Consider the following 19,147-nt stretch of genomic DNA (forward strand, 5'->3'; position numbering starts at 1 on the left):
CATATCTATATACGCGTTGTGTGTGTGTGTGTAACTACACTGACTGTTGGGAAAGGAACCAGGGGTGGGGCACTGGGGCACTCCAGCCATGCTTTCTCCGCGGACCAGGAATTTTCCTAAAACAATCAACAGCGCGTTTTGTCTTGTTTTGATACAGCAGTAAAAGCAACAGTGTCGATTTTACATATATATATCTTTATACAAGAGTCTTTGGGTCATCCGCGGTAAGAAAATTCTACCACAATTCCACGTGTTCTTTTGTGTGGGAGGAGGGTGGGGGTATCTCATGCTAACATAACTTCGATAATTACACATGAAATTGTTATTATTTTTAAATCATTTACTTCTAATCGATTTTTTTTTCTATTTAAAAAGGAAATAAATTCAGGAAATACTTATACTATTAAAAAAAAAAAAAATCAAAATATGCAATTAAAGACTCCCGAGCAACGCCAAGTAGATATAAATAGATATTTTAACAAATAAATTCAAAGCTACACAATATGTATACTAGCAAATTTTTTTGTGTGTGTTCTGATATATATATATATATATATATATATATATATATATATATATATATATTTGTTCAATTTTTATTCTTATTCTTACTAAATAATCACTTTTCAAATTATAGTGCTAAAAAAGGTTCGATATTTTATTTTTGATATTAGCTTTATTTTTGACTTTTTAGGTTTTCTTTTTGTTGTTTGTGCGGTAATAACTCGAAAAGTTCTGGAAGAATCCGATGCAAGCATTATTTTGGAATTGGTCTATTTTTTTTTAGGTTCCTATACATAAGCAGGTCATATTCAGAACCAAATTCAATGAATAATTCCTACGTTTCTCTTGCACGTTTCCTTAACATTCAATTTTACTTTGATTTGATTTCTTCCTGGAAGAATATCCTTTATGTGTGTGTTTTGTATTTTTAATTTTCTTCCTTTGAAGATTGTAACGCTGGGTATGGTTCAGCCAAGCCACCTGCCAGCATTGTTCTGCTTTTTATTGAAACCAACCGAGAGCTCTTTTTAGTATCCTCGTTGTTCCCTTAAGTACAATTGCCTGGATCTCTTTTGCACTTGGTTCAGTAGGAATATTAGTTAGGTAGGACTTCAGGTTCTTCTTCATAAGCCCTGTGTGTATGTGTGTGTGTATTAAAATGTATATGGTATTCCGGTTAGATCACGTAGTAATGATTGTAAACATATTAAAAAAAGAAAAAGAAAAGAAAACTATATATAATTGATGTTTTTTTTTTTTGTTTTTGTTTTTCAAATTAGTAGATAAGGTTTGGAACTAAAATCCCGATCAAACCAACCCTTCATTTTTTAAGCGGGAAATTTTGTATAAATTGCTTCTTTTTTTTTTTTTTTTTTTTTTTACTTTTTCAATTTAATAGATAGTATTCCGATTGTAATACACACAAAATCAGAATCATGCAGTCTTTTTTTTCCGGACTTATATAAAAATTAGATAAAAAAAAATAAAAACAAAAAAAACAAGATCAATTAAATAATCATTTTTCAAGAGGGATTGTTCAGTATAGTACAGTCTGGAATACAAACTAAAAAGATTTAAACAATAGCTTCTTAGTTGTTATACCTGTTCCTCTAGCAAAGGTATTTTCACGCAACATATTTTTACAGCAAAAGCAGAGAGAAGGAGAGAGAGACAGGCAGAATCAAGCTCTAAATCTAAGTTTTTTTTTAAATACTGAGGCGCGCGTGTGTGAGGGAGAGAGAAAGATATATTAGAGATGTTTGTTTTTCTATATAGTACAAGACCAAGAAAGAAAGTTTAAATAATTATATCGGACGGATTCTAGGTCGGGCTATATAGATGTGTATATATATATATATAAATATGATATATATATATGAGAGACAGGGAGAGAGATTATAACTATATATATATATATATATATATATATATATATATATATATATATACGATATGTAGATAGATGAAAGAAGAACTGGACGGAGTATAAACGCAACCACATTCAATATAAACAGTGGCTGCAGCTAAAAGTTCGATTATGACGTTAATCGGTGGGAATATCAACTGTTGATCGATTCAAAGCAAAGGCTTTTTTTTTTATATACGCTAGCGTCTTTCTTTTTTTTTTGTTGTTCTCGGTCGAGTAGGAACTAGTTTGTTTTTCTTCCCTCTTTTTGTTGGTTCTTTCACTGTTGACGTCGTGGACGTGCCATGTGTCGTGTGGGGGTCGTCTTCGTAGCAGTAGCAGTCGTGAGATGGTCATTTCATTTAGGATTTGGCCATCAACTCTGGCGAGAGGACAGCAGAGTGGTGGTAGTGATGCAGTGGGGTCTGGCGGTGAAGTGTAGAACGGTTAATGGTAACCCCGGGTGTCGGAATCGGCCCACCCTCCCTCCGCTACCGTCGTCGTTATTTCTATCATTGATGATGAAGACGGTGTTCTTGTTCGGGTTGTCGGACAAGTTGATGGAGATGAACGGTGATGCATCGCTGTGTGTGATGAGTGATGTAGACCAGTTCTGTTTTTGGGGTTGTTATTTTTTTTTTTTTTTTAATATTATATACGACTACGTGGGTCGAGCCAATTTTAATTCCTTAGCTCCCGACGAGAACAACGTTAGATACACAGTAGGATTTTAATCTAGAGGCATCCAGTTCCTCCCTTAAAGGGGAGGGGCACTCTTGATTGGGACTAAAATAAAAATAGCTCCAGTTTAAAGGGATTTCGTAGGACAGCACAGGTAATACAAGTGAAATGCAACAATGTGGGAAAAAATAAACCGTGTGTTTGTGTACGTGTGTGTGTGTGTGTGTGTGTGTGTGTGTGTATGTGTGTGTGTGTATGTGTGTGTGGGATGTAAGAATGCTTATTTGTACGTGTGTGTGTGCGTGTGTATGTATGTGTGTGTGGGGTGTAAAAATGCTGCTCTAGTTGTTGCGTCTATCCGTTCGGACCTGGAGAAACGTTGCCGTTTGGAATATCCGAGGATTGCGAGGAAAGAAAGAATGGAAACGAAGAAAGAGGGCAGGGGGTGTAAGGAGAGATAAAGAGAGGAAGGAAATCATAATGATTAAGGAGGGAAAGGGTTAGGGTTAGGAAAAAGGAGAGAAAATGGTGGGGGGTGTTGAAGACGGTTTATAGAGAATCAGATATTCTTGTGATTCGTAAAAAGATAGAGGGAGTGAAGGAAAACGATGTATGATAGAAAGGTAGATATATAAGAGTGAGTGAGAGAGAAAGATATAGGGAATGAGATAGAGACAGAAAAGCAGAGAAAAAAATAAAGAGAAAGATAGAGGATGAGAGAGAGAGTGAGAAAGCGAAAGGATTTCTTAAAGATTGAAAAAAAAATGAATAAAAGAGAAGAGAAAAAAGCGGAAAAGAAAAGTGAATTAAAATAAGTAAAGGAAGAAAGGAAAGGAGAGGAAGAAAAGAGATAAGAATGAAGGTAGAAAAAAGAGAAAAGGTAGAAGAAAAGAATAAAGAAAGTAACAAAAAAGGAAGGACAAAGAAAAAAGAAAGGAAAGAAAAAAAGAAAGAAAAAAGAAAACAGAAATGAATGAAAAAAAGAAATGAAAGAAAAAAGAAATGAATGAAAAAAGAAATGCAAGAATAAAAAACGAAAACGAAAGGAGCAAAGAAAGGAATGACCGTAAAAGGAAAAAGAAACGTAAAAGAAAAAAAACGAAAAGATAAAAGGAACGAAAAAGAAAAAGGAACGAAAAAAAATGGACGAAAAAGAAAAAATAGAACGAAAAAGAAAAATAGAACGAAAAAGAAAGAACGAAAAAGAAAGAAAAGGAAGACGAGAAGACGAAAGAAAGAAAGAAAAAGAGGAAAATAAGAAATGAAGAAAAAAGATATAGAAAGGAAAAAACGAAAAATGTAGAAAGAAATAAGAAAACAAAGTAAGAGAAAAAAAAGAGAAAAAGGAAGAAAGAGAATAAAGACAGAGAAAAGGGAAGAAAAGAAAGAAAGAATGACACAAGATGTAATTACTAAAACAAAAAAGAAAGAATAAACATACGGCAATTGAGAAAAAGAAGGAAAAGAGGATGGTTTAAAAGAATTCTATAACCCGAAACCCCGCGGCCACGTTGGCCCCATTCTCCGTTTACCAACAACAACAACAATTCGGCTTGCCCCTCATTGTTGCTCATACAACTATTACTACTGCACCGGCTACAAAAACTATTGTCACTACTTACCGCCGATACCGCTACATGGTTTTGGCAAAGTAGCGAAGAGTAGTAATATGTCGGCCTGCCAAAATCTATCGCTGCGCTAATTTCAACGTGAGAAGCCAATAAATTACGAGATCAATCCCGATTCTCTGACAATTGGCCGATTGCAATGACGATTGTGTAGAGTGACCCCCTCTTTCTCTCATAATAGTTCATATTATCATTATAAAGACTAATAAGTTTAATAAATATCACAACAACAAGAATACGTAGTACTAAATAACATTACTTTTAACTCTCTTTATTATATATATATATATATATATATATATATATATATATATATATATATATATATATACTAGCAAAACTACCTGTCGTTGACTGGGTTCAAAAACAGCCTACAGAAAACGGACTGATTTATGAAAGTATGATAGCTTATGAAAAGGAAGGGTTGTACAGAGATAGCTTCGAATTTGGGGGTATCAAAACCAAAGCAAAATATGATGAAAGTAAAAATAAAATAGATAAACACCATAATTTATTATACCATACCTGTTCACACTGAAATACTTATCACAATATTCTGTGGATCTATATTAAAAAAAAAACCTTCTTAAACTTTGTGACATATTCCCATTCTATGGAGGTCAGGCGCGAACGAGCACCCCATAATTTTATTATACCATCCCTATTTAAGTTAAAACATACTTATCAAAGTATTCTTATGTACATCTATATCAAAAACACTTGTAAACGTTTTTTTTTTTTTTGTTAATTTTTAAATTTTTTATTTCCATACTTTGTGGACCAGGCGCGAACGCAGACCGCACACTTTTAATTAACCACCGTTCTGCCAGATCAAACATACACATTCCTGTGTCTTGATACATCTATCATTATATGTAATCCGATTTTTTTTTAAATAGTCAACCATATAGGAGCCTATTCGTGACCAGGCACACACACGCACACACAGACAGACAGACAGACAGAACTTTATATGTTTTTTTTTGTATTAGATTTCATCCCTAAACTGCTTGACTGATCATTATGAATTTTTGGGACACAGCAGCTAGGTATCAGGGAACTAAATGTGGTATATATTTAGTTTAATTTAGTTTCTTACAACGGGAGTAGAAAGGGAGGCTTCCGTTAAAATTTAGATACCACTAATTCTTGTAAAAATTGTATATATATATATATATATATATATATATATATATATATATATAAAATATCAATTAGTAAATATTCCAAATTTCACTTTCTTGGGAATATTTTAAAGCGGCTTTGGCGGGGGAGGGGGGCATATATGGCCCCCCCCCCCTGTTGAAAATTCATTTATTTTACATTCACACTAAATTTGACCATAATCATTAATTAAGCAAGATTCCATGAATTTCGATATCTCCCTAAGACTCCTTAAGCTTAAGCCTTAAATTTGAGACATTTTCTGGGATCAAAATCATTCGAGGGAATTTTATCAAAATTCGAGTAAGGATTCTAGACATAAGGTTTAGTAGTGTTATGGCGCTGTAAATGGATGGTAACATTTAATGCTAGTAAGACTTGGCTGCTTTCCTTTTAACAATTACATAAAGCCTCTCCAACCACCGATATCCATAACAAATACCACCCTACCTGAGAATTCTTCCTTCAAACCTCTCGGCTTAACATTCACAGGCAATATGAACTGGAACAAATTAAGGACCTTACTTTTTTTTTATTACATTTTCACCCCGAACAAGGCACATTGCCACTTCGGTGTAAGGGGCTACTATCAGGGACATGAGCTACTGGGATACTATGTAGGGAGTTGGGCAGCAAGATGTCGGTTTACGTTACACTTGAACTTCTGAATGTCAGTACAGCTGAGGAAGCAGGGACCCGGAATGGAATTCCAAAGTCTAGCGGTTCTGGGGAAGAAACTACTGGAGTAGAAAGCTCTCTTACATCTAGGGATCTCTACTGTGTAGGGGTGGGATTTAGCTGCTTGTCGGGTTTGTCGAGGGTATTCATGTCGTGGGGGCACAAGTGCTTGCAGTTCGTCAGAGCATTCACCATTAAAATATTTGTAGAACAGGCAGAGGGATGCAACATTTCGTCAGTGGGACAGAGGCTGAAGCGTAGATGACAGTTCGGGACGTAGAGAGCATGTAGGTTCCCTTTATCGTGCTAGAAGACTACTCACACCTGAAAATATCCTGTACCTGTACAAAGCCACCATTTGCCCATGCATGGAGTATTGCTGCCAGATCTGGGCTGGTGCATCTACCAGCAGTCTCTCACTCTAGGGCCTCAAAAAAAGAGTCTTCAATCTAATAGATCCCACTTTGTCAACTAAGCTCCAACCCCTGTCCCATCATCGCAATGTTGCATCTCTGTGCCTGTTTTACAAATATTTTAATGAAATGTGATCTGATGAACTCGTTGCACTTGTGCCCCCACGATGTAAATATCCCCGACCAATCCGCTAGGCAATAACATCACACTGTTTCACTATTGAGGTCCCTAAACTCCACAAAGCTTTCTACTCTAATAGTTTCTTCGCTTGTACAGGTAGGCTTTGGAATTCCTTCCTGCTACCTGCTTCCTTGGCTGTAGCAATGTGTCGTGTTAGAGGTGAACGTGAGTGAAAATAAAAAGTAATTACATCTTGATTTTCATCTTCGTTAGAGGATATAAAATTGGCGGGAAACGTTATGCACTAAGAGGTTACTTTTGCTTATCCTGGGACAGGTGTTCTAATTTAATATACTAGCAAATATATGCCCCCCCCCACTTCCGGGCGCATAGTTTTTGCTAGGCTGGGAAGATTATACAACTGTGAAGGAACTACGTACAGCACCTAGTTTAAAGTAACAAATAGTTTTGGACTATTAAAATAATTCACAACGCTGTTGATAAGGTTTTTCATTTATTTTTTATTATTACTTATGTTTGAATTCAGGTTTTGAAACATGACCTAAAACATAAACCTATGTCGTCATATAAAGTAGTACATACGTTTACAAACGGGACCCAACACGCAGTATACAGTCTACATCGCAAAGACCAAGACAAAGAATAACTCAAACTCACTTTTTCATAACAATGACATATATCTCCTCATTCTTCAGCCACGCGTGACTTCTCATTACGGCTGTGACGTCAGCCACACCTTTAACGTGATCGCCTCTTTTTTTATAGTCTTTTTCTTTACCCTGACGTCATTTCGTATGCGGCACGGATTTTGCAGATGCGTGTCCGCCAAAGTTATAATTATTTTTCAAAGGTAATGTTTTAAGCCCTATTTATGAGAAAATTCAAATAGGTCAGTTGGTAGAATCTCAGACTAAAGATCTTAACGTCTCAATTTCGATTTCTGGTCATCGCCTCCAATTTATTTGTTGGAAAATTTTTTTATTTTACAAGGAAGTCACCACTTAATCAAGTCCTGAACGCTACTCGAGGATAAGGGTCAGTGCATGTAAGATGGTAATTTAGTAATCGTTAATAGCGTAGATTGGGTAGAATTTAGATTATTTAGAGGGACGGCTCAACAAGAATTTGTTTACATTGGACTTGAAGTTACAATTTTGTAATCGGCCGGAAAGCAGGCCAGTGGAATAGTATTCACCACGAGGTTAGTTTAAGGAACTAAGCTTTGTTCATAGAATTTGCGTTTAGATTTAAGCACAAATAGAGATTGAGGAAAATTGTTGATAGTAGTTGTAGCTAGTCGAGTGTTTTTTTTTTTTGGTGTGATTTTGGCAAGAGGAAGACCATAGATTAGAGCTCCGACGAGCACTTGCCATGAAAATAATTCTGTAATTACGATCTCTGGTATAGCGAACTGAGACAAATGACAAAATGTATGTATAGCGTTTAAAAAATGTGATGCACAGACGGGCAAAATAAAGGACAATCCTAATTATTTGTGTCTAATTAAAAAGCAAAAACATACACAAAGTACATTTACAAAAAAAAAAAAAAAAAATTACGTCATCGTAATAAGTGTGACACGTACGTCGATATGATGCAAAAAACAAACGCTGTAATATGCATTTCGTTTCGGAGTCACTATGGACCGAAGTAGTTCATAAGTAGACAAAAAGTTAATTACTCGTAATTATTGCAAATACAAAATTGAAATTTGGTAAAAAAGATTTTTTTCTTTTATATAAAACTAGCGGGGGGGGGGTACCCGGCGTTGCCCGGGTGTTTGGAGGTGTGTGTGGTTTTGGGTAAATCAAAACTCCGGGGGGGGGGGTTAAAATAAAAAAAAAAGTTTTGGTAGGTAAGTATGAGGATCGAACCCGAACCCTTGAGGCAAAGTTAGAAATTAAGGTGTGAAAAAAAAAAGTGCGACGTTAACAATTGGGCCACCGCGAAATACTAATGGAAATATGTTTAAATTTATTTAACTATTTAGAATTGGCTGGCGTACGTTTTAATGACTTAATGAGGTCAACTTTAACTGCGGGGTAGTAGTTCATTTACTGCGGGAACGCTTTTTTATTTTTATTTTTCCAAGATGTTGGGGGGGGGCAGCTCCCCATAAAAAGGAGATTGTCCAAATTGAATAGCAATTGTCTGATATAAGGAAAATATTTCCACATTGATCAAATCTGATTGCTTTTGGACATTTCCGGTGATCGCGATCGGAAAAATATCGTCAGAATTTGTGTCGCTTTTATTATAGGAAAAAGTCTAATCCACATGTGGCGAGCGAAAAATGTTGAATATTTATCTTTCCTAAGTCGAGCAAACTAAATAGACAGGCGACCTCCGTTGTTAACTTGTAGATATTATGATTCTATGTGATATAAAAAGTTTTAAGAAGTTGTGAACTGACCGACCGCCTCTCGGAAAAAAGCCTTTTTTGGACATACACAAAAAGCGAACATACACACACATTTTCGCTTTTATATGTATAGACTAGCGGAGGATACCCGGCGTTGCCCGGGTGTTTGGAGGTAAATCAAAACTCCGGGGGGGGGAATAAAAAAGTTTTGGTAGGTGAGTATGAGGATCGAACCCGTACCCTTGAGGCAAAGTTGGAAATTAAAGTGTTAAAAAAAAATTCGACGTTAACAATTTGGCCACCGCGACATACAAACAAAACATGTTATCAGGTGCACCTTTTAATGTCTTACTTTGACTGCGGGGTTTTTATTTTTATTTTTCCAAGATGTTGGGGGGGGACCAGCTCCCCTTGTCCAATTTGAATAGCAATTGTCTGATATAAGGAAAATATTTCCACTTTGATCAAATATTTCCGCAATGATTGCTTTCGGACATTTCCGGCGATCGCGACCAGAAAAATACCGCCAGAATTAGTGTCGCTTTTATTATACGAAAAAGCCTAATCCACATGCGGCGATCGAAAAAATGTTGAATATTTATCTCCCCAAAGTCGAGAAAATTAAATAGACAGGCGACCTCCGTTGTTAACTGGTAGATATTATGATTTATATGTGATATAAAAAGTTTTAAGAAGTTGTGAGCCGACTGAGTGCTTCTCAGAAAAAAGCCTTTCTTGGACATACACACTTTTTCGCATATATATATATATATATATATATATATATATATATATATATATATATATATATATATATATAATTTAAAGGAGATTAGAATAATAGTCTAAAAGCTAAGTGTATTTTAATGTAATAGTGAAATTACTAGTTTAATTAAAATACAGGAAATGCTCGTTGTAATTTAGATATATAATAAGCTCGATAGTTAAATGTCCTAGAGCTAATTCAATATTAAGTAATGTGATTTATAATTTAAAAATTTAAAAAAATTTTAAAATTAAAAAATCAAAATTTAATTAAATTAAAAATCAGTTTCATAAGAAGGAACAACAACAAAGTCAATTATCTGTACGATCGTTTCGGAAATCCGTGCTTTTTATTTGTGGTATACATGAAGTCACGTAGAACAATTATACATAGTTTTTTTGGTAAGCACGGTCTCCTCATCAGCAAATTTAGGAGGATTTCTATTGAATTGAAAAGACACCAAAAATAAACCTAGCATTAAAAGTAAGGCAGATGAATCTGAAAAATTGAAGTAAAAGGTTTGGATTTAAAATTTATAAGAAAATTAATAAGAAAATTGGTATAGGTTAGAGATAGAAATGAGTAGAAAAATATATATTTTTATGAATTTACATAATAAATTTGATTTAAAAATATATAGATATATAATTACCTTTTAGTTTTTCTTTTTTTTAAATCAGGAACTGTATTTAAAGTAGTCATTTAGATGTTTGTTATAGCTTTTTATTTTATTGAATGATGAATTTTAAAAGGGCGACGCTCGTGCAGTAAATTGTTTCCGTTAGCGTATTTTGATTTAAAGACGCTACGGTTAATATCTATAGAGAGAGAGTATTTATTTTGCAAGTTTTTAAGGGGAGATAATTTTCATGGCTTTATTTATTATTTGATTTACGAGTCTAAGGGCGGTAATTGGTTTAACTTAATTTATTAAAAAAAAAAAAAAAAAAGTAATCTATTTTTACTAATGAGTAATTTTTAATGATTTAAGGTGGTTAATATTTATTAAATTTAAACCAACGTTTATGATTACATGATAGAAGCTCGTGTCTTGAATTTACTAGTTTGGTTGTGCTTTTTATATCTTCATATTTTAAAATTTTAGGGTTTCTTTTGTACATAATGTATACGTTTTCATAAAAAAAATCTTAAAACAAACAGACGAAGGTAGATGATTCGATGTATGGCTTTGGTCACGTGGGGTTAATGACGTAAAGAGATAGCATATATATATATATATATATATATATATATATATAGATGAGTTGCTAGAAAGAAGGGAGTCGAGTAGTAGAAATGCTGTGCAGTGAAAGCGGGAAACAGATAGAATAAGAGCGATAGAGAATGGAAAGGAGAGAATAGTCAGAGAGAAACTGAGTGTGAGAGAAAGAGTGAAAAAGAGCGAATGAGAGAAAGAGAGAGAATGAATAAGAGAGACTGGTTGAGAGAGAGAGCGAATGAGAGAGAACGAGAATGAAGGAGAGAGAGCAAATAAAGGAGAGTGAGTGAGCGAATGAGAGAGACAGTGAATGAGAGAGAAAGTGAATGAGAGAGAGAGAGAGTGAATAAGAGAGAGAATAACATAGAGAGAGAGAGAGAGCAAATGAGAGAAAGAAAGTGAATGAAGGAGAGAGAGTGAATGAAGAAGAGAGAGAGTGAAGGAGAGAAGGAAAGAAAGTGAATGAAGGAGAGAGAGAGTGAAGGAGAGAGAGTGAATGAAGGAGAGAGAGTCAAGGAGAGAGAGTGAAGGAAGGAGAGAGTGAGTGAATGAGAGAGAAAGAGAGGGAATGAGAGAAGAAGGGAACAAATTAAAAAATATATTACACACATCTTTTACTATTCTATTATCTTATCCATGACCCGGGCAACGTCGGGTAGTCCGACCCCCACTGTAAACGATTTATTGTATACTATCAATTGAGCATTTATAGAAGACAGATGGGGGGGGGGTTCATACATAATTGAAGACAATAAATCCGATGATAGGATTTTCTCGCGGTGGAACCAATTCCCAGAAGGTCGTGACGGTATCTTTGGTTTAATCACACTTTCCCCATGTTGCCAGTTGCTGCATTAGTAGTAATAAAAGTTTTAGTATATGATTTCTAGGCAATGATATTCGATGATTAAGACGGCGCAGGTGATATTATACAAAATGAGAATCTTACTTTTCCTGGGGCCGTAAGTGTGGAAGTTCTATCTTAAAAGGAAAAACGGTAAAGACGGTCATTTCGTTTGCAGTGGAGAGTAAGATGCCAAGCAACATTAATTGTATTTTTTTCCTTTCGTTTAGCATCTTCATCCCTCCTCATCTTCAGAAGCTACCGATCCCTAACTCTGCTAGTGTTGCATATTAGCACATCCGGGATATTACCAAATTACCTAAGCCAGAAGATCATCGTCATTACTACTACTACTACTACTACTACTACTACTACTACTACTACTACCACCACCACCACCACTACCACCGTATAGATTGAATTAGATTTGTTATGAAGATAAAAATGCAATTCGAGGACAAATATTGTTAAATGATGTTTTAGGAATTTAACTTGACTACATTCTATAAACGATAACAAGAAGGAATTTTAGATAACTAAAAACAAATACGTTTTCATAAAAAAAGAATCTTAAAACAAACAGACGAAGGTAGATGATTCGATGTATGGCTTTGGTCACGTGGGGTTAATGACGTAAAGAGATAGCTTAAAATACACGTATGAGTTAGTCAAGAGTTGGGAGTTTGAGAGTTAGCAGACGCGGTCAGTAGTTAGAGGAAAAAAGTAATGACTAACAGTCCACAGTAAAATGCTAGGACTAGTATTGCTACTTTCTAATGGGGAAACATCTGAAATAAAGCTTATGTGGAACGCTTCATCAAAAACTTGTTTACGTTAGACTTGAAGGCAACCATATTGTAGTCAGCTGGAAAGCAGGAAAACGGAAGATAATTTCACAGGCGTGCAGTTCTAAGAAAGAATCTTTATTCATGGAATCTACGTTTAGGTTTAGGCACAGATAAAGAGTGGGGGAAATTAGTGATAGTGTTTTCTGCTAGACGGGTGTTTCTTGTGAAAGTCTGGGAAGGGGGGACCATAGATTGGAGCTCAGCTGAGCATTTGCCCTGAAAATAACGATAAAGCAGAGACAAACTCGCAACATCTCTTCTGTGAGAAAGAGGTTGCAGGGAAGACATCTCCTACGAGGCTACAAAGTATATTTTGAACTCTATCAAGGCAGGACAAGTCCTTTCTAGCAGCTTCTGTTCAGATGTGGCAACAGTACTCCATCCTTGGACGTACCTGGCTCTTATATAGATAGAGAATTGCATCAGCAGTGAGATATCTACTGGATCGATAGAAGGATCACGCTATTTTTCCAGCAGCCTTGGCAACGGATTTAATGAATGTGTTCCATTTAAGAGTAGGAGTAAATGTCAAGCCCAAAAGCTTGTCAAAACATGAGGCCTCCCGAAGACAAGAGCCGTTCATTTCAATTGATGCCAGATGCGGATCAGGACGTTTATGATGTAAAGATAAAAGCTTGGTTTTAGATGCATTAAAAGTAACAAGCCATCTCTTTCCCCATTGTACCACTTGCTCAAGATCAGAAGAGAGAGAATCAGAGAGAACTTGGTCATTTACTGGACTATCAAATATATATGCACGTCAATAAAGACATCATATATACAACCCTTTTATCTTATACAGAAGCCCCGACAATATTATAAAAGCAATTTTTTTTATTTTAGTATTTTCATCATGCTATGGCAGATTTTGGCATTCTTCAAAATACATATGGCCAGAGTCACAAAGAACAAATGAAGTAAATTATTATAAAGCCATTCCTATATAAGCGTCTATAAATATAAAAGCGAAAATGTATGTATGTGTGTTCGCTTTTTCTGTGTGTCTACAAAAGGCTTCTTTCAGAGAAGCGCTCGGTCGGTTCACAACTTTTTAAAACTTTTTATATCACATACAAATCGTAATATCTCACAGTTAACAACGAAGCTCGCCTGTCTATTTAATTTGCTCGATTTCGGGAAAATAAATATTCAATATTTGTCTCTCGCCACATGTGGGTTAGTCTTTTTCCTATAACATCTTGGGGGGGGGGAGTGTTCAGTAGTAAATGAAACTTGACCTCATTAACTCATTAAAACGCGCACCTGGTAAATCGAAGTAATTAAATAAATTCAAACGTGTTTCCGTAAGCATGTCGCGGTGGGGCAATGGTTAACTTCGCACGTTTTTTTTTCACAACTTTGCCTCAACGGTTCGGGTTCGATCCTCATACTTACTTTTTTTTTAACCCCCCCCCCCACACACACACATAGATCTCCAAACACTCGGGCAACGCCGGGTACCCCTCGCTAGTATTCCAATAAAGGCGGGGTGGACAAATTTATCTTTAGTTGACCTTTGACAACTAAATATTTTCGTTTACTAGCCAAATAGAAAAGTTACTAGCCAAACCCGGATGATTTTTGAAATATGACACCTTCGTTCTGTGACGAGTATGTATATCATTTCTAAATATACAACAAATTTTATGTTGATATTTGAAGGTATAAACATTGATGTCTTCAGATGTTTTTTTAAACAGACTTCATTTTAAAAATAAAGAGTAGATACTTCTATTAAACTTGGATTGTTTAAATAATTTAACTTTGTGCGTTTTATTAAAAAAAAAAGTTGAAAATATATTTTTCATTCAGTAGTGAGCTTTGGAAGATTGTCAGTGAAAGAACTGCAATGGGCAAAAGATAGGCGTTTCATTATTTCTAGTCGCGGCTTTAAAAATCACTGGAAAATGCGACTGTTTCACTCGCAATGTACAGCCCTGAAAAGTCAACAATTCTGTGAAAAGCACGCCATTCAAGGCGGAGAGTTCAAGTTAGAGTATTTGTAAAAAAGTAATTATGTTGCCACTTGACAGTATGCCAACGGTATTCATCCTAGATGGGTTGAAGCGGCTTCTTTCGTAGCAGGAAGTTTCATGGGAATATTAAGTTCAAAAGCGGTCTCCAGCCGCATGTATTATCCCGTTAGGGAAGATGACGACGTTAATTTTTTTTGTGGTTCTTACATGGAGGTGTCGACGTCCTCCTGCGTGCAACGCCTGGTATTCCCGAATCGTTACCTATTTTGTAATGACCAGGCTCAACGTTGCTTAACTTCGGTGATCTAACGAGAAGAAGTGTGTCAACCGGAATATGCCGTATATGTTACGGAATACGGTTTGTGACCTGAATATAGGTCTGGAATTTTTTTTAAATCACATATTAATTAAGTTCAAGTATTTTTATAAGATAAGCTAAAAAAACAACAACAACAACAACAAAAGAAAACTATCTTTTCAAAAGTGCTCAATACACGTGTAGAGCTTTTACAAAGAAAATTACAAACATTTTAAGGAGTCTATGGGGATTGGTCAACGTTTCGACATTCCCATTTCGTCAAAAGGTCTCTCCAAGACACATAGGAGGCTTGATGATGACGAGGGCTAGGACAACAGCATATTCTTTTCATTGTTTTGACTCTCGAGTGTGTATCCGTTGCTGTCTTATGTTTTTATATAGAGTGATGTGGTTCTTAGTTAATAAACTGTGTCGGGTATATACTCGAGAGTCAAATCAACGAAAAGAATATGCTGTTGTCATAACCCTAATGATGACATAGAAATATCTAAACGCTAATCGATCTCCGTTGATTCCTTAAAATCTATACTCGTTTAAATTTGTTTTTGTTATTTGTGTATTGATATTCATATTCAAAACCTTTTTTTCTATTTATTTAAAAAAAATACAACTTTGTTATATATGGGTTGTGGAATTGCATCCATTTGCAAAAGATCTAGCTAATCTGATTATACTTTTAAACATTCATTTTAATTAATTCCTTATTAGTTTTGTTAGTTTTCTTATGGGGTTATCATATTTATTTAATTATGTGTAATTATATTCATGCAGATATTCTATATGATTTATACTTGCGTAATATTTGCGTAAAAAGTTTATGGTCAACACAGATTTCTTTATATATATATATTTATGTGTGTGTATATATATTGTTTTAAAATTTTGCCTACCAAACTCCTCTGTCAGATTTGGTCTAGAGACATGAAACTTCATGTATTGGGTATTCGAACCCATGTGAAACCTTATATTTGGTTTTTAGCTGGGGAAAATCGGTGCAAAAATGTAAAAACTTTTTAAAAAAATGCAAAATTAAATATTTATACACAGGGCTAAATATATATAAAAAAAGTTTGTGTTTAATATAAGGGTTTTACGCAAATATTCAAATATTACGCAAGTATAAATCATGTAGAATATCTTCATGAATATAATTATACGTAATAATTAACTAAAGAGGATCATCCCATGGGAAAACAGAAAGAAAAAAATAATTGGGAATTAATTAAAATGAATGCAAATTAGCTATGTCTTTTGCGAAACAAGATAAAACAAGGAAAAATAATATCGTGTAAGCCACGCACACACACACACATTATATATATATATATATATATATATATATATATATATATATATATATATATATATATATCAGTGTGTGTGTGTGTGTGTGTGTGTGTAAGCATTTCAGCCCGGCGTTGCCCGGGTGTGTGGAGGTGTATGTTGAGCTAAAAAGAAAAGAAAAAAGCGGTCAATTTTTTTTTTAACTTTGACCCCTATTATGACCCCTTAACATTTATTGTTTTGGGCTCAAATAAAGTTATTAAGTTAGATCCATGCCCAAGGAATCTATATCTAAAATGTCAAGTGTTTAAACCCAAAATTGGCGGAGGAGTTTGGTAGAGTTCTCAAAGGTCAAATCGTTGAACTTTGACCCCTTAACAGCCAAATTTCTGGCCGAAAATGGATCATAAAGATTTTCCCAAATCACAGTACCCTGTATATCAAAGTTCGAGTCTTTAGACTAAAAATTGACAGAGTTATTGCGTTGGAAAACACACACAGACACGTTCACTTTTAACCAAGAAACAAAAGAATGAAAAGAAAAATGGCGGCAATCGGGTAATAATAAATGATAAAGAGAATGAAAAATAACAGAAGAAGCAAGTACAAATGAAAGCAAGACATAAAAAGGTTAATTACGCAGAACAATAGAAATTCTTGTTAAAGAGAAAATATGAGAATTCGATAAAAAAAGGCAGAACTCTCTGATCTCCAGTAGATGACCAACGAGCACTGCGGACTTTGATCCGTCGAAAATTTCATTGCAACTAAGGTGTTGCTCCGGGAGTGGCACGTCGGTTCAAAGATGAATAGGTCCATAAGTTCTCTTTTTTCTCTTTAATATGCGAGGAGTGAACATGTACAGAAAGAGTGGCATCAACATTTTCATACTTATCGCCGTTTCAAACTTAAGCGTGACAGACAATATGCGGATAATTGTGCTCATTTCGAATGAAAAAAAATATTGAAAGAAAAGTTATTTAAATAAAATCTTAAAGAAAAAGAGAAAAGATCTTAAAAAAAAAAGGAAACATTTTTTAAAAAAAGATACCAAAAAAAGGAGGGTACCGAAGAAAACGAAGGTACCAAAGAAAGAGAAAGTATGAAAGAAAACAAAAGTACCAAAGAAAACAAAGATTCCGAAGAAAACAAAGGTTCAAAAAAAAAAAAAAAAATCCAAAGGTTCAAAAGAAAATGAAGGTTCCAAAGAAAATGAAGGTTTTGAAGAAAATGAAGGTTCCGAAGAAAATGAAGGTTACAAAGAAAATGAAGGTTACAAAGAAAATGAAGGTTTCGAAGAAAATGAAGGTTTCAGAGAAAATGAAGGTTTCGAAGAAAATGAAGGTTTCGAAGAAAATGAAGGTTTCAGAGAAAATGAAGGTTCCAGAGAAAATGAAGGTTCCGAAGAAAATGAAGGGTCTGAAGAAAATGAAGGGTCCGAAGAAAATGAAGGTTTCAGAGAAAATGAAGGTTTCGAAGAAAATGAAGGTTTCGAAGAAAATGAAGGTTTCAGAGAAAATGAAGGTTCCAGAGAAAATGAAGGTTCCGAAGAAAATGAAGGGTCTGAAGAAAATGAAGGTTACGAAGAAAATGAAGGTTTCAGAGAAAATGAAGGTTTCAGAGAAAATGAAGGTTTCGAAGAAAATGAAGGTTTCAGAGAAAATGAAGGTTTCAGAGAAAATGAAGGTTCCAGAGAAAATGAAGGTTCCAGAGAAAATGAAGGTTCCAGAGAAAATGAAGGTTCCAGAGAAAATGAAGGTTACGAAGAAAATGAAGGGTCCGAAGAAAATGAACGTTTCAGAGAAAATGAACGTTTCAGAGAAAATGAAGGTTTCGAAGAAAATGAAGGTTTTGAAGAAAATGAGGTTTTGAAGAAAATGAAGGTTTTGAAGAAAATGAAGGTTTCAGAGAAAATGAAGGTTTCAGAGAAAATGAAGGTTCCGAAGAAAATGAAGGTTGCGAAGAAAATGGAGGTTCTGAACAAAACGAATGTATTGATGAAAACGAAGGTACAAAAGAAAGAGAAGGTTCCAAAGAAAGAGAGAATACTGAAAAAAAGAAGATATTATAGAAAAAGAAAATATTGGAAAAAGTATATTTATGACGAAAACGTTGAATAAGAAAACGAAATAAGAGAATAACAACAACAAAATAAAATGCCTTTACAAAATCGTCCGTCGGATCTTTCTACAGTCTTTCGTTTCATTGATATTTCAAGCCTTAACTGATTTACCGATTCTTCGCATCCGATTTCTTGTATACGTTGCTATGAAAATTCAAGTTCCGCAATGGACATATTTTATGGACGTAGATATACAGAACTGTATCATTAGATAGATCCCAGGTGAAATCATTAAATAGGTATAAACACATGAACTTATCAAGCTGGAGATATATATGTGCACACACACATATACCTACATTTTGTCTGGTTGTGTGTGCGGAATGGTCTGTATCAAACTACTTGGGCAATGTTTAGTCTACAGACTTGAAACTTGATATACAGGGGATGTGGAACCAATCTAGTTTAGTTTTTACTCAGTATAAATAAGTACTAACGGTCAAAATTGAAAAATTGGAACTTGCCAAACTTAAGTCGACAAAAAAATTGCTCATTACGCATGCGCATGTATACGCTTATACATTTAAGTCGGCTAATTTGTAAGGTTTTGATATGCTCTGATGGTAGCGAATAATGGAGGAGAGCTATATATTTTGGTTTCGATTCTAGATGATGGCACCGAAGTCATTTTCTTTTTTTACTTATGAAATCACTACTATGTACTAGGTACAATATAATAATCCAGAATTTGCTCCATAATAATGATTACCAAAGCTACATAAATTAAAATTTATTTAAACGTATTTTAAGACCGGGCAACACTAGGTCGCCTCTTAGGAATATATATATATA

The 19,147-nt window shown here is 34.7% G+C and overlaps 1 protein-coding gene across 1 annotated transcript in view; it reads right to left on the reverse strand.

The window, feature by feature from the left end:
* LOC145252782 (E3 ubiquitin-protein ligase PDZRN3-like) overlaps positions 1 to 19,147 on the reverse strand; it is a 596,515-nt gene that overhangs the window by 488,521 nt on the left and 88,847 nt on the right. The gene's annotated exons all lie outside the window — the stretch shown is intronic.

The sequence above is a fragment of the Euprymna scolopes genome, chromosome 29, assembly GCF_053919585.1.
Source record: "Euprymna scolopes isolate OS-2025 chromosome 29, ASM5391958v1, whole genome shotgun sequence".
In the NCBI taxonomy this organism is placed as follows: Eukaryota; Metazoa; Mollusca; class Cephalopoda; order Sepiida; family Sepiolidae; genus Euprymna; species Euprymna scolopes.